Raw genomic sequence first — 16697 nt, forward strand, 5'->3', positions numbered from 1 at the left:
TCCATCACGACGAGGCTTCCGGAGTCACCCCTCCCAGTGGAACCTTCACAGCAAGGACACCATGCTGCCGTCCTGAGAACCAGGGGGCCCATCACTTGGGCGGGGTGGGGGGCGAGGGAAGTGGGGGTGGCACCTCGAAGCCCAGGAATAGCCCGCCCTTCCTGCCTTCCAGCCGCCACATCATCTCCATAAAGCAGGGTCAGTGGCTAAGACCCCATTGTTACAAGTCAAGGTGGATTCACGTCGTTGCGGTCATCTTGGTGTTTTGCTCTTAGGGTTGACCTGAATGAATATTTTTTAAAAGTTAAGTTTTTTCACACATTCATTCAGTATGGGGCTCTCTGCACTTCCCCCCCCAGGAGCAGCTTTAGGTGTCTGACCCTCACATTCGGGTAAGAGTAGTGTAGTTAAAGTATCAGATGTTTTCCCAAGTGACTGTCCACAAATTACTTCTTGTGTTTCTGACAAGCGTTTGTTTAAAACCCTTGCCTTGGCCCCCAAGGCAGACTCAGTGCACACCCAGACCTTGGTCCTACCCACCCCCACACCTTGGTCCTACCCACCCCCACCGCTGCCCCCGGGACCCTGTGGTTAGTCAGGGCCATGTGACCAGTTCCAGCCAATGAGGTTCGAGAGGAAGTGGCAGCAGCATCTCCAGGCGGAATTGTGCAGGAATCCATGTGGCACGGACGCTCTAGTCTCTCTTCCCAAGTGGCTGGGAGGCCGTGTGTCCCCGACATGCAGCTCCAAGACAGAGACTCTGCCGGCCCGAGTCCTGAGTGACCGTGTGGAGCTGAGCCCCAGTCAGCCTGGAGGGGCAGGATGCACAGAGCCAGGACTGTGCGTCACCCCGCGGAGGTCACCCCGCGGAGGTCCCCGTCTGTCTCTGCAGCCCCGCCGCCCTCGCCCCGACCGCAGCGGCCCTGCACGGGGGAGGGCGCCAGTCTGATCACGCGGGGCTGTCTCGCGCGTCCGGGGCCCAGATGTGTTCACTCTGCCTTGTGAAATGGCGTGCGCTTGGGAAAACGAAGTCATTTCAGATTCATGTGGGGGGAGCTCGGTTTCTAAAGGCACTTTTCACTAAAGTTTCTAACAAATCATTAAACTGTTTCAGAGTGTGACCATGGCTGCGTCGACATGCTTACGAAACGTGCACTCCGTTCCCCAGGTTCCCTTGAAGTAACTGCTGTCAGGTGTTGAAAGCGTTCTGGTGGTTCTGCGCTTTCCTTAAGCATCATTCGGACTCTCATCTTTGGTCCAAGGTGTACTAGCTCCTGTTCAGAGCCCTGCCTCCTCTCCGGGTTTTGCTGAAGCCCTTTTCTGTCTATTAACTCTCCTCGTCTGCGTCTGCTTGCAGGGCAGTGTTTTTATTGTAGGTGGATTCAACCTGAGTTCTTTAAAACTGCACAGAACATCTGCATCACGTCTATTTATTGACAAAGCTTGATTAAAGAGAGTCTGGATGGGAAGACGGATTTCTGGATCAAAGATTTAAAGGAGATGCTGAATTCCTTTATAAACACTCACATCGACACTGCTCTCCTCACTCGTGGGTCTCTCTTGGCAAACGGAATTACTATAGGATGTTAAGCTGGAGTTCAAATGGTAAAGAAAGGCATTAAAAATGGCAGATCATGGAAGGGCGGTTCCCACTTAGTGAGCGAGTGGCCTTTGATTTGGTCAGAAACGTCGTAGCAAATATCCGGACTTCAGCTACTCTGCTTTGGTCGCAACTCCAAGGTCTGTCCCCCATCGCTGGGTTTTCATTCTGCTGTCTTTCAAATAAAAGTAGTCGTTTCTGGCTTCCAAACTCAGGAACATTGTTGCAATCAGTGAAAAAATAGGAGTATTTGGGGAAATACATGGCTCTGCCCACCTCGTGTGCATCTGTGATTCCCACGAGCGACTGTCAGGCTGATTCTGCCAGGAATTTAAGAAGAGGGAGTCCTGTGCCCTCCTTGGGCAGGTCCCCCAGCCCGCTTGGCTGGTGCGGCAGGTTCCAGGGCGCCAAGGGGCCCCTTCTCCATCTGCTGTCCGGCGCTCGGCCATCCACAGAGCTCCTGGATGCAGCAGAGATGTCGTGTAGGCAAACGGGACAGACACAGCTATGAGAGCAGTAGGGTCTGATGGAGCCTGCCCTGAATTCACACCGACATCTGTGGGACGGGCCCGTGAGGAACAGTGCGAGCGTGTGGTGCCCACTCCCGAGCTGTGCAGGACCAGCTGGACCCTCCAGACGTGAAGCACAGCCTGCAGGACGGCACGGTGTCAGGCCTGGGTCACCCCCGCTGGGCAGAAGTCATCACCTCCCGTCTGAGCATCCAGGGAGCATTTCATTTGTTTTCAAATGCTTTGCTCCAGTGGCCCTCAGCTCAGGAGGAGGTTACCAAGAACCAGCGGTTTCCCGAAGCCTGTCAAAAAGACGGGCCGCATCCTGCCACCACACACACGGTGTCCGCCCCGCTGGGGCTGGCGTTCGGAAGTGTGTGTGGGTGGCAGGCACTTCTCATTCATGCCATTTCCTGTGGAAGCACGCTGTGCGGGAAAATACAGACTAATTCAGGGCTTTCTTTTTTTCTTGTACAAAAAATTTTCTGAAAACACAGTAAACTCCATAAGATTTATTTGAGTCTGCTATAAGTTTTACATGTGGGATTTCAATCTGGAATTATCAGAGTTTTTAAAAATTGAGCAATAGTGAACATATTTCTTTATCTATTTACTTGGCCCTAAGGGCAGAGAGCCATCTGGGACGAGGGCTTGTCTCTCCAAACTCTTGGACAAAAGACAAAGCCGAGAAGACCCCAGTGGGCACCTGTCCCCCAGGGCCCGCCCCTCCCAGACGGGAGCTGCTCAGTCCACCAGCGTCAGTCGGCACCAGGCGGTTGTTAGTGGGCTGACCAGAGTCTCATGTTAAGTGAAGTAAATCAGACAGAAAGACAAATACCACATGACATCACTTATGTGTGGAATCTAAAAAAAGGGCACAAATGAACTTATTTATAAAACAGAAACAGGCTCACAGTCATAGAAAACAACCTTATGGTTACCAAAGAGGAAGGCGGGGGGTGGGGGGAGATAAATTAGGAGTTTGGGATCAGCAGACACATACTATACTGCATGTAAAACAGATAAACGGCAGCGACCTACCGTACAGCACAGGGAGCTACAGCCAAGATCTTGTAACAGCTCGTAACGGAAAAGAATCTGAAAAGGATATGTGTACATATGCATAACTGAATCGCTGCTGTGCACCTGAGACTGACACAACACTTTAAATCAGCTCCACTTCCATTAAAAAAACAGCCTGTCGCCCTCACTCACAGGCCCTTCCAGGTTCAGTGCAGACAAAGAAGCCCTTAGATTTGTGTTTCGTGAGGTTAGAAGTTTGAATTGCAAAAACGAAACGTTGGGAATTACAGCTCTTTGTTGGAAGGAGACTGACAGCCGTCTTTTTTGGGGAGAAAATAGCTGACACCTCCTGCAGGGGCGACATCACCTCCGGGTGTGTTTAAGGTCAGCGGGGTGACCTTGAGCTTCTCTGGGGGGCTGGGCCCGGTGGATGCTCCCGGCTCTCAGTCAAGGCCCCCGGGCCCAGCGCGGGGGAAGCCAGAGCCTCTAACGTGGGCTCTTCGCCGCCTGCCCTCGGAGCTTGCTGGCGCGAGCTTGCCTTCGGTTTCTGCGTCCACTGCCCCTGGGGCTTGAGGGCTCCCAGGTGTCTGAGGTCAGCTGTGGGATGACCTGGGGGTTAAGAGGGGAGTCCTTTCCCCGGCAGGTCTCCAGGGTGAGTGATCGAAGACGATGGCTTCACCTGCCAGCAGGAGACTAAGGTTGTGAGCGGGATGTGGAGGCCCGGGGACAAGACAGGCGGGAGCCACGGGCTGGGACCCCCTCCGGCTGCTGGGGGGGATGGTGTGGGGGCTGGGGGCTGGGAGCTGGTGGACGGGGCCTGTGCGTTGCCCAGGTGGGTGGCCGGTCCAGGAGCCCCAGGCTCCCAGTGCCTGGGCTGTGTCCGTGTTTGCCTTGGAGACACCTGAGCACTCGCTCTGCCGGCTCATCAGAGGACTTCCGGTTGGGGTTAGTGACCACGGGGCAGGGAACGGGCTGTGCAGGACGAGCTGTGTTGAGTGCAGGTGTGAGGGGTCAAGTTCAGCAGCAGGTTTGTCCGTAGACCAGTCCCCCATTGCTCTGCACTCATCCGCCGCGGTGACCTCCTCCCGTCCTCTTCCCATGGGCTCTCATTGCCCGTCAGGCTCACAGTTCAGTTTCATCTCACCGCTCGGTGGAACCCATCCCACAGCCACCATGCACACCTTCCCTCTGGACCCCAGGGCCTGGCTTCCTCGTGGGCAGTGGCCAGGCCACCACCAGGAGGGTCAGTCCTCTCCCACCTCCACCCCAACCACTCGCAGCCATGCGGGCCGGCCTGGCCTGGGGTCGTTACTCACTCACCCCGTCCTGCTTCTATGAGCTGATTTTACCTGAACACCTGAGTGCTGCCCACACCTGAGAGGGGACTGGGAGATGTCCAAGTAGGAGGTTTTCCCGACCAAGAGCAGTTTCATTCACGTGGTGCTTAAGTTTAAGAAGACAAAATGGGCTAAAAGAAGCTGAATCTGGAGCTGGGGAAGCAAAAGGCCTTCCAGCGGCGTGGGTTAGCCGAGCCCCCAGCTGCTCTCTGGAAAGCTGGGACATCCTCGTGCCTCGAGGTGCATCCTCCACGGCAAGGCACCCCAGGGGCTGTCGGTTTTTCCAAGTCAATCACACTGTCTGGAGTCTGCCAAAATCAGGGCTCCCAGAGACTGGCAAGGCCGGGGACGGGGTCATAGTAGGATTCCTCCTGTCGCATAGTGAGGTTTTTGCACTCTTCTGGATACGCATGCATTTATGCCTGGTATTTCAAAAGTAGCCTATTTTATCTGGGTGGTTGGAAAAGAAGAGTGCCCAATAAAATAGATTTAGGTGGAGTGGTTTCTGTAAAGCATTTCGCGTTTTTAAAATTACTTTTCGGAGATTAATTTGGGAACGAAAAGCTGGCAGTGGTTACTTAGGGACAGTTCATCGTCATAGCCGATTTGTCACTGGAAACAGTTTCATGTCCCCCATTTTTCATCGTGCGTGGGAAATGTTCTTTCACATTTTCCAGACCGTGCTCCCCCGTAAGAGACGGGGTGGCAGGCGCTTCAGACAGCCGGAGTCTGGGTTTCACTCCCTGCTCTTGGTCCTCTGACCAGGGTGGTTTACAGCCTCTGTTGAAGATGTGGAAGTGAGCGCACCTCCTTCAGCAGAGTCCCACACATAGAGCCAGTCCCCAGGGCGCTCACGTCGCTGCAAACGTGCAGGAGGCGTCTCCTAACCAGACCCGCCCGCACTCCCCTGGACCTGCCCTCCCCCTGGTCGTGGGCGACTTCGCTCCAGTGCAGGTCCTGGTCCTCCCCTGTGATGCAGGCCTCCCTCCAGCAGGGGCGCTGCTACCCAGCACCACATACCTCTTACAGACTATCCATGCTCAGTCCCCAGATGTGTGCCCCTAAATGTCTGGGTCCCCCAGTCCCATCACACACAGAGATGGAGAATGAGGCCCGGGTTTGGGATCCAGAGGCCCGGGTTCATATCCCAGCAAAGCAGGTAAACTGTGTCCTCATCCCTTCGAAGGTGGGGGGGTCTTCCCATAACCCTCTTCTGGGGTTCCGAGCGATACATCCTGCTCAGTGAACTTGCCGGCTGAAAAAACGGACAGCCTGCAAGTTGAGAGCTGTATTTTATTTGGCTTGAACCTGGGATGACGGCCTCTCCAGTCGCTCTTAAGAGACTCTTTCCGACTGTTGGGGTCGGGGGAGCCAGGATGTATAGGGGTCTTTCCAACAAAGACCAGGTAGTCAGAACATCAGAAGATGTCTGTTAATTAAAGGAAACCAGGCATCTCGTCAGGGAACTGAGCGCTTCCCTGCGTCTGGGAAGGTGCAAAGGTCTGGGCTCACTGAAGTCATTCCTTTGATGTGCACCTTGGCTCTGCAGGGCCAGTGTCCTGTCCTCCACACCCCGAGTCCCCTCAGGGGGCTCCACCAGGGGTGGCAGCTGAGGCCGGGCCGCCCGCCTGTCTGCATCCGACTTCCCTCTGCTCACTGTCTGGTCGGGGGATGGGGAGGGTGTTGGCGGCAGCGGCTGCTGACTGGAGGGCCGCAGCATCCTTTGTTTACTGATATGGGTGGCAATATTTTTCATTTACAAACTCAACCTTCAGGGTGCCCTGAAAGCTCCAATAAGGCGACCCGACTGGCACTAGTCTTGTTATTTCCCCACAAGAGCGCCCCCTGGAGGACCTCTGTTTAGCGCCTGGGGTTACGGCCTCTCCTTTAGCCGCAGCTGGACCCCGCAGTCACCACTCACCCCTGCTGAATCTCCAGCACTGCTGCGTCTCCTTTTGGTCCTCGGCCTCTTCGTGCTGGACCGCAGCGGGGGCCCTGCCCGAGTCTCTCCCCTCCTGGCCATCCTTGGGACCACCCCACCCTTGTCTCTGAAAGGCACATCTCAGTGGGCCGGTGCACCCTTCAGCCCTTGCACTGCCTCCGCATTGCCCTGTGCGGCCCTGCACATCTCTGGCCCCTCCCCAGAGCTGCCTTCAGCATTACTTCCACATCCCCACCTGCCTCCAGCCCCCCTCACGTGTGCCCGTGAGGCCCCCTCACCCTCCCCACCCAGGACCAGGCCCCTTGAAGACCCAGGGCCACCCCTTGGCTCGGTGGCGAGCTCCTCACACCCCTGGAAACGTGGCCTTGCCTTCTCGGTACTTTTATTATGCCCCTTTAACGCTTCCGTTATAACATTTCTACTCTTTTACCGGCATCACATGCTTGTATTTTAAAGTGAAATAATTGTAGACCTGTGTGTGCCTATATGATAGCTTCCTTAGAACACACTACATTTTTGTTCCAATAATTTACTTTGTTGTCTGTCCCAAGTGAACTTGAACTGGCCAAGGACAGGGGCCAAGTCATTCCCAGCCAACGTCCAGCAGAACACCTGGCGTCGGGAAACCTTCGATTAATCTCCTCTCGAGCTGGGTCTGCCCTGACTGGGACCCTTGTGTCTTCAGATACTCGTCTGTCAAACGTGTAAGGACACTTGCTAAGTCAGTGCCCCGGGCCTGGACCTGTGTGACGGGAGTGGCGGGAACGAGGCTGGTCGCAGGACAGGAGGGATTTCTAGCCCAGGGCTTGGCTGACCTGAGTTCTGGTGGTGGTTCTGCACCTGTCTGGGGCCTTGAGATAATTCACCCCCAGCTCCAGGTCCCTGTCTCCCCATCTCTGAAATGACATCATTGGATGGACCATTTCTGAAGGCACTTCCTGTCCCCACAGCCTGAAATAGGGCCCTGCAGGGTGAGTGTCTGTTCCTCCCTCGTCCAGCTGGGAGCTCTGCTTGGAAGCTGAAGCAGTGACGTCTGGAGAGAGCATAACTCACCAGCTAAAGCAGTTCTTGGACCTGGAGGCCGGGTACCAGGAAGAGGCCGCATCCTCCTCTGGCCGCTCAGAACTGCTCCACCTCTCTGCAACTTGGGAGTGTCCTCTGCGGCGCCCGTGACTCATGGAGAAGAAACGGGACAACCTCCCTCGGAGGCCGAAACACTGCGGACAGGCCGGCGGGAGCACGGGCCTTCCTGGGAATGGAGCAGAGCTGGCCCCGGAGGGCCTCGGGGCTGCCGGGCATGGCTCTGCCCGCCAGGTCTCTCCAGGCAGCGACCCTGGGAGGCACCGGCCAGGAGGGACCCGCCCCGCCTCCCGGAGGCAAGCGTGCTCCCTCTGCAGGCGGTTCTCAGGGCGACTTCTTCTTGACAGACAGGTCACTCCACAGTCAGCCTGAATCACCGAAGCCAAACCAAGGAGAGCGAGCGAGCAGGCCAGCCCCACTGCCAAGTGGACGTGAAGTTCTCCATCCCCGGGAGGAGCAAGGCCAGCAGCCCCCTGCAGGTCACCAGGAAGCCACCGGAAACGAGCCCTGGCATCGTGAGCACCGTCTTTCCAAAGGGGGTGCCCCTTTCTCACGCCCGGTGGGTGAGCCGGGGTCCGACCCCCGCGTCCTGGAGCTCAGAGGGGGCTGCCTGTACTCGCCCACCTGCACCCTCTCTCCGACCCCAGACCTGAGCTGTGCAGGGGCCCCCGGCCAGTGGCGTCTGCAAGCCCGGGCTTGTCGGGAACGCAGGAGCCCACAGGAGGCGTCGGCAACACCAGCACCGACGGGCACGGCCCCTCGGGAACACAGGGCGGCTGTCCTGAGCCTCACGGGGCTGAACGCACAGGTCCCGGAATCTCCGAGGTCCTCGCGGAGCCCAGCAGAGCAGACAGCGCCTCGGGCACTTCTCAGCGGGGCCAGCAGAAGCCCTCCATCTGCTGGGGGTCCTAGGAGCTCTGTGGGGTGGTGGGGGGATCCCGCCCACCCAGCCATTCCTGGGAAAGCAAGACTGTCCAGAGGGGATGGACCAGGCCCCACAGCACAGAAGCTCTACATCTTAACTCTGCTCCCTGGGCAGCGCAGGGCGGCCTCCTAGCCACTCACCAGCCTGATGAGGCTCACACGGCCATGGCTTCTGTCCCGCTGTCTGACAAAGGGCCCGGGGGCTGCAGAGAGAGGCTTGTAACAGCTGCTTCTGGGTTCAGGGACCACTCCCAGGCCCCTGAGGAACAGGGACCCCCCCGAGGGGGGGTCCCGGGGGGAATGAGTTCGCACAGCTGCCCAGAGGACCTTGTCTCCTGATGTCAGCACTTCTTGGTTTACATTTGCCTGGAGGAGGGCAGAGTTTGCCTTTTGTCCATCCCGCCTCAGCCGCCGTCATCCCACAGGAATGTGTCCGCAAACTTCTCCTTTGAAAGTCAGGTTGTAGTCAGTGGAGCCCGACCTACAGGAGGATGGCTCCAAGCTCCCTGCAGCCATTCTAGGTTTTAAAAATGGATTCCCAAATAGTTGTGTGTGTGTGGGGGTCTGTCTTGCCATTTGGCGCCACCATTTCTCTGCCTTTCTGCCTTTCCAGGCTTCCAGGCTTGGCTCACAGCCAGGAGAGGTGCCTGGAGGTCGGCAGGGAGGGAGGGGCCCCGAACTGGGAAGATGCCCCGTCTCTGACCCATGGAGGGCCCCCACCTGGCACCCTTGCCCCACCCAGCACCCAGCAAGTGTGGCTAGACCCCTGCCTCTCTGATGGGCCAGGTGAGCCTGGCACCTGTCCATTCAGGGGCGGTCCTGTCTACGCTGCCGGCTGTCTGGTCATTCAGGCCTGATTGGAGCTCACTGCCGGAAGGTCAGGCTGCCCATTCTCTCCAATGAAAGCAAAACCCCTATTTCCTCCTGTCTCTGGACAGGCATTTGTCACAGAGACAGCGTTGGGGCAAGTGGCGCTGGGGCAGTGAGCTCCGTGCCAGCCGCCCGCTGGCACTGTCCATCCTGGCCGGGTCAGCAGCGGGCAGGGAGGCGGGCCAGAGCAAGCCTGCCCTCAGTGCCCCGCGGTCTCTTCCAAGCCCTTACCCAGAGCGAAGAAAGAAAACCCGTCCAGCTGAGCGGCTGACCCGTCTCAGACTCCCCGGGAGCTGTCACCAGCACCCCTGCTGCTGCCCATTCAGGTGGGTGATTGTCAAGGGGCCGCCGACCAGCTGGACCCAGGTGGGCTGCACAGCGGTGTCCATGGTGTGCCCCGGGCAGGACCCGGGGGTCTCTGTGTCTAGGGATCTCGGGCAGAATCGTAGCCGATGGGCACAGCTTCAGGGCTTGGCTGCCAGCTGTGGGCCCAGCCCCCAACACGCAGCATCAGATGCCCAAATTCTTGTCTCCAAGCAGCCGTGTGCCTCTGGGAAGTCCCAGCACGTCTCCGCTGCAGTTTACCTCTCGGAACAGGGGTGCGGGCGATACAGGCTTTCTGCTCAGGATGCATCTCAGAAGAGCCGGGGATTTTGTCAGAGTGGGCGGTGATTCCTGGCCTCCGGGCTGGGCCTGCGTTTCTCACGAGCCCCTGTGTGACGCTGACGCTGCCGGTCAGGGAGCAGCCAACTCGGAAGGAGCAGAAGCTTAGGAGCATGTGAGCCTGAGTGCATCGCAGAGGGCAGGTTCTGGAGGGAGCCCGGCGCTTCACGCTGGGCCCCCTCGCCTCTGCTGTCTGACCTCTCAGTGTCCCTCTTTCAGCGGGGCTTATTGGCCACCTCCTGGTTGCCAGGTGCTGCTTCGGACCCCGGGGGCCCAGCTGGGGAAGAAGCAGCACCTGCCTGCTCGGGGCGACCGGCACATTGACCACGAGCCTCTTGTCTGTTTGCCGTTTTGCAGAGGGCAGGGGATTGTGACATCCTTGGTGCCAGGCCTGCGAAGACAGAGTCCAAACTGTTACTCATCTGGATGGAAGACTTTCTCAAGTAGTGTTTCCCAGAAGCGGCCCCTGAGAGGTGCATTTCCTGAGGCCTCCAATGCCTGATGTTTCTTCCCCTCTCCTGGGTCTGGGGGTCCTCGGGGTGCAGAGCTCAAGGGATGCTGTTCTCCACAGAAACTCTGGGCGCCCTGGGGTTGCCAGTGGGCAGGTGGTCTGAGCACACGCGAAGCCACCCCACCTGGTCCTCTTTTGTTTCTTTTTAAGTCTGGAAGCCTGGAGGAGGCTTTCTCTCCTCTTAGAATCCAGAATGTTCTTTGTGATGTGCCTCAGTTGCCTGTCGTGTTGTTTGTCCTTCCCAGAACGTGGCATTCCCTTTCGTCCGACACTGTCATCTTCCTTGGGCTGGGGCCGCCACCCTCCCGGATCTTGCCGGGACCGCATCTGCCCCACCCACCCCGTCCTTTGTCCTTCTGCACAGACGCGGGAGAGCTCCGGGAGTCGGTCTCTGATTCAGTCACAGCTTCTCATCGCTGTCTGTTTTGCTCTTTTGCTTCCATTACTTAAGCAATTTCGACTTCTTTTCGTGATGTCCAAGAGCCCTCTTCCTGTTCCCGGCTGCTCCTTCTTTTTCAGAGCTGACTGCTCTTACTTTGTCCGCACACGTTGACCAGGTGACAGGTCCCGCTGTCCGGGAAGTCTGACCCGCCGTCGCTGCGCCGGGTGTGGTGCTCGGCTCTGCTGCCTCCGCTCCGGGGTCCTCAGCTGTCTGACCTGAACCGCCTTTTGTTCTCTGCTCCTATTTGTGTATCAGCGACGTTCTGCTGAGGTTAGGATGTTGGCACTACCCCTCCAACCTACTCTTGGGAGTTGTATCCAGATGGTCAGGAGGCTGTGTCCAGGCTTGGCGAGGGGCCTGAGGGCCCAGCTGAAGGACAGCGCTGGACAAATGCCCAAGAGGGAGGGGGCCAACCCAGGCAGAATGAGGAAGATCCAGCAGGGCGGCGGCCCCCACCAGCTTCTCCACCACTGGTCCATGGCTGCCCGCCTCTCCCTGGTGCATTTCCCCCATCCCAGCATACTTGGGAGCCCAGGAGTTGAGGGTCTCTGTTTTAAGCCTAGTGGGGGGGGGTGGGTGGCGGTAGCTCAGAGAAGCAATGTGGCAGCAAGAGCAGATCGGTAGGTGGTAGTCCCTTCAAGTGAGCTGGGCAGTGCCTGGGTCCCATGGAGGCAAAGATGCCTCCACTTTTCATGCTGAAGGGGCAGTGAGAGCTGTGGTGATGCCCTGGACGTGTGCTCTGTGCTGTGCATGGTGGCCACGCCCTGGGCTTCTGTGGGCAGTGCATGTGTGTTCACATGCACTGTGTCCCACCAGAAAGATTTCACATCTGTGCTCATCTCCCTCCACCCTTATTCTTCACCCTGCTTTTTTTTTTTTTTTTTTTTTTTTTGCAGTCCAACCAAGTCCACAGTACTTTGTCTTTGCCCTTCTGGTTGCAGAGCCTTAGCTGCACTTCCTCTAAAAAAGTTGCCACTATCTACCCTGGATTCTAGTTGTTTACAAAACATGGTTCTTCTCCCTTGCTAGATTTCTTTGATTCATCTCTGGGCTTTTTAAACAACTGGCAGCACTCCTGGCACTCAAAAGATGCTCAATACATGTTGAAGAGACAGATAGATAAATGATAGGTGATGGAGGGATGATGGATGGATAGATGGATGGATGTTGGATGGATGATGGCTGGCTGGCTGGCTGGGCTGGATGATGAATGGATGGATGGATGATGGATGGATGATGAATGGATGGATGATGGATGGATGGATGATGAATGGTTGGATGATGGATGATAGATGATGAATGGATGGATGGATGGATGGATGATGAATGGATGGATGGACGATGGATGATAGATGATGAATGGATGGATGGTAGATGGATGGATGATGAATGATGGATGGATGATGGATGGATGGATAATAGATGAATGGATGGACGATGGATGGATGGAAGGGAGGAAGGGGGACAGATGGAATGAAGGATGGGTAGATGGATGGTGGGTAGAAGGAAGGGAGGGAGGGAGGGAAGGTAGAATAAAGGGTGGCTGGAAGAATAGATGGAAGGAAAGGTGGATGGATGGAAGGGTGGGTGGGTGAATCGGTGAATGGATGGAAAGCCTTATAATGAACCCTCCCCTTTAAGCCCACCCGTGCCTCTTTCTGGGGAGCTTTGTTGCTGTTTCACTCTGTGTTAGGTCCAAGGGGTGCAGAGTTGAATACCAGCCTTCTCTGCTTGTCGGTGCCCGATGGTCTGGCGGGGAGAGCGAGGAGGACAGCCGCCCTCTCAGCCCAGCGCCCCCACCCCCGCGGCCCTGCCCGCCGCCGCGTCGCAGCCGGGCAGACAGATGTTGGGGGTGAGCTCTGCGCAGGGTACGTGCACAGGGTTTCAGGCGGCTCTTATACGCAGGGGGCCGTCCAGGGCCCCAGATGTTTTACGTTTGTGGCTGAGAACTCAGCCCATGTCAGCAGACACGGCTGGGGTCAGGGTGACATCTGGGGGGCGGGGGCCCGGAGACTCTCGGTCAAGAAGACTGACGAACCCGCCGCTTGCTGCTGCCCGGCCCCCGCGCGCCTGTGAAGCAGACCCCGGAGCCCCCGCTGCTGGGGGCGGGCCTGCCATTTCGGCTTTCCGCGGATGGCACCGCATTTCCCCTTGGAGGGCTGGTTCAGCTCATGGATCAAAACCTCCTGTAATTATTTCCTCCCACTGAGGAAGGCTTCCATTAGCTTTCTCTAGCGCCCCCCCCCCATTAATTATCTAATTACAACCACATTCTCCGAGAGAGAGCAGCCTTTGACTTTCTGCCCAGGACCACTTAAAAAGGCTTACATATTTGGAGCGCTCTGAACTTCAGAAAAAAAGAAGCAACAGCGTGTGTGTGTTTCCACACACAGGAGTTTCAGGGAAAATGTGTCTTAGCCTTCTTCAGAGCTTTGTCTCCACTCAGCAGAGGTTTCTGGTGTCCCCTGAGCAACTTGGCTTGTGTGTGGAGCTCCGGGTTCCACAGGGAGGAGCAGGGGCGTGGGAGGACGAGGCAGAGTGCCGTCAGGTCCCCCTGACACGTATGTGCTCACACACATGCACACACACGCACACACGTGCACGCGCACACACATGCACACGCGTGCACACACACGCACACGCGTGCACACACACACACATGCGCACTGTGGGGACATCACCCGTCACCTTATCAGAGACCCTTGCACACTTCTGTGCCTTTACACATCCTGGTCCTAGGACCTAGCTGCCTTTTCCCAGCCGCCTCTTCCAGTAGGAAGTTCCCGGTGGGGACCCATCTCGCAGCCTTCTCCTTGGTGAAGCCATTTCTGCCCCACCCTGCCCTCCCCAAGCCCTACCCCCCAGTCCCTGTTGCAGACCCCATTTGTCCGCCGTCTCAGCACTTAGGTCCAAGGCCAGCAGAGCCTTTCTGGTGGCCGCCTCCCCCACCCAGGGCGGTGCATCCAGAGGGTGGGAGCCTTGTCTTCACCCCATCAGGTCCCCACTGAGGCCAGCATGGCCCCCTGCACAGAGAGGGCTCTCAAGGGCTTCTCAACAAGCGGACTGGCCTCCCGTGCGATCTGGAGGCTACCAGGTTATTCATGTTAGTTCACCAGATGTGGATGGGAGTGCTGTGTGCGCCAGACCTGGGGACAGGCACTTAAAACCCCGAGGGAAAGGGGACCCAAGGTGCTCACAGGCCAGGCTTGAGAAGTCCCGAACGAAGTTCAGGGTCTCCTGGGGAGGATGACGCTGTAAACTTGGGATTGGATACAGGCTGTAGGACTGGATCCTAAGGAACTGGGCGGCCAGTAGCCAGTGGTCCCAAGACAGGAGGTGACAGGCCAGACGCTGCCCCAGCCATCAGCTGCCACTTTGGAGCAAGGTGTGGGGCCCACTGTCCTCACCCCCCACTACCTTCAGCATGTATGTGTGGGTCCTTTCCAGCATGTGCTGAGGTCCTTGGCCAAATGCTCACGCCCGGAATTACTTTCCCGCCCCACTGCACGCCCCCATTGTCCCCACTGCCGTGACTTACGTGCGACCTTGGTTTACAGCAGCCGAGTCACTCACCCCGTAGTCTGGTGACCAGACACCCTGGCCCCGACACGTCTCTCCCTTGCAAACCTGTGGGCATGGACAGCACCAGGGGAGATCCGGGGACCCGCCTGCTGGATCACACGGGCAGGTGCCCCTCTCCCTGTCCCATCATGCTCTGATTTGCCGTCTGCTGTCCAAAAACCCTCCCTTTCGGCAACAGATGTCTCTCACTGACCAAACCTTCATGGTGGGAAGGCAGGAGTGTTTCTGGCAGAGCGTGGCTTTTGTCGGTGGAATCGGCTCCTGGTGCCTCACGGGCTGGTCTTGAGGGAGGTGGCGGAGGCCTTCTCTCACCGAGACCCAGGGCGACGGCGGGCTGGGAGCCGCAGGCGGCCCGGGCCCCTCGGCCACGCGCTGCCCGGCCCACGCGCGCTGTGCGGCCCCGCTGCAGGCGCTCCAGGGCTTCGTGGCAGCGGCAGCGCAACAGTCGTGAGTCCTGGCACGACGGGGGGCCGGAACCCGCGTGTGACGCCGGTGCCGGGGGCCGCGGAGCGCACGCCCGAGGGAGGCGAGACCGGGCCGAGCTCCGCTGTCCGCCGTGGCGCTGCGCCAGCCTTGCGCGGGACGGCACCGGGGGGAGCGACCGGACGGACGTGGACCCCCGTACATTTTCATTTTGCAGCTTTCTGTGACTCTGTAATGATTTCAAAAGCACAGGTTTAGAAAACAACCCTTCCCTTGACGGCTCCGCCCGCTTCTCCGCGCTCCCCCCCCCCCCCGCCCCGCAGTCTGCATCACCCTCCCCTCCAGCCCACAGTCGGCGGCGCCGTCATTGCTTCCCCGAAGCCCCAGCAGCCGCCTCAGCCCGACACCCCTTCCCCTGCCGGGGTCCGGCCCCCAGGTCACCCACAGGGTCAGCTCCGTCAGCCAGCGGGCGCAGGAGGCAGGAGACCTAGCCCTCGGGGGCTGGGGCAGCAGGGGAGGGTGGAGGCAGGAGGGGTGGGAGCTGCTCGCCTGGGGACAGCGGCCTGCAGGTGCCCGGCGGCCCCGACTGGTCGCCTGCCCAGCTTCTGCCCGGGCGGGCAGCGAGGGGGCAGGTGTCAGAGCAGTGCCTGCGGTCTGCTGACCCCGGCCCGTCCAGCCTGGGGACCCCTCGATGAGCGAGGCCGCCTGCCCCCAGGACACCGAGGGAGCTGCGGCGTCTCACGTCTCTGCCTTGTCTTCCAGACCGTCCGCAGGGCTGAGGAGCAAGTGGAAAGGGGGTGCGTCCAAGCCCGTAACTTCTGGAACCTCCGCAGCCTCCCGGACACCCTGCCAGCTCCCCAGCCGAGCGCTCAGACAAGGGGATGGCGGCAGACCCGGCACCACACAGCCTCCCCCCCCAGCGACGGTCCCCGCAGAGGCGGTGGCACTCATGGTCCCTCTCGCTGGTGACGTGTTCGTTGGCATCCTCGCCACTTTTTGAGAGTGGTAACAGACCCAGGCCTGGGTTTTATTTTTATATTTTTTTGAAGGGGAGGGGATTTATTCTTTCAGAAAAATCGCTGAATTCATGAGCACATTTACAAGGATGTGGATTTGGGGTTTGTATCTCCCTCTAAGTGCCTTTTTAAATGTACGTATTTTTTTAAATAAAACAGAAATGCATTCCTGTACAATTCTGTTTAAACTGGACCAAGGCTCTCAGAAAAAGAACCTCGCCCTGCCTGCCCGCCCCCAGCCTCTGCATGGCTATTCCCAGTAAGCCTGGAAGCCTTCCCACACCTCTCCTCTCTTTCTTTCTCGTAGTTTGCTTAGCTAACTGTTTTTAAAAAATATTTTCTGTTTCAGTGTATATGTTGCTTATTTGTTTTATTTATTGAGATGTTTTTTAACAAGCTCAGTGACTGCAGTGTGGCTGTGTACACCGCTCCCCTCCAGGAACAATAAAGTCGTCCCCGCAGCCCTGGCCTCCATCTCTTCTTTCCTCTCCTTGGCAGCATGAGGAGCAGCCTGAGAGCTGTAACGGACTGCAGGAGTAACTGTCCGTTCGCTTGAGAGGGGACAAGAAAGGGTGGGAGACGTCTCATGCCGCACACGGTTGTAGAACTTTCTAGAAACTACCAGCCCGCATGTGGTTGAGAGAGTTAGCAGACGCAGGCCTGGGAGAGCAGGCGAGGTTGGCCCCAGGCCCTGTGTGTGCCTGTGTCTGTAGGTCCTGCCCCCCAAGGGTAGAGGTAGCGAGAGATGGCTCTCCAGGCCGCCTCCTCTCCTCTA

The 16697-nt window shown here is 58.0% G+C and overlaps 1 protein-coding gene across 1 annotated transcript in view; it reads left to right on the forward strand.

Moving 5' to 3' along the window:
* The window catches only part of TWIST2 (twist family bHLH transcription factor 2), a 48899-nt gene extending 32516 nt beyond the window's left edge, over positions 1–16383 (forward strand). Inside the window, exon 2 of the mRNA XM_032480672.1 lies at positions 15669–16383. The gene's annotated coding sequence lies outside the window, so the exon portion shown is untranslated. The remainder of the gene's footprint in view (positions 1–15668) is intronic.
* The last annotated feature ends 314 nt before the right edge of the window (positions 16384–16697 follow it).

The sequence above is a fragment of the Camelus ferus genome, chromosome 5 (assembly GCF_009834535.1).
Source record: "Camelus ferus isolate YT-003-E chromosome 5, BCGSAC_Cfer_1.0, whole genome shotgun sequence".
In the NCBI taxonomy this organism is placed as follows: Eukaryota; Metazoa; Chordata; class Mammalia; order Artiodactyla; family Camelidae; genus Camelus; species Camelus ferus.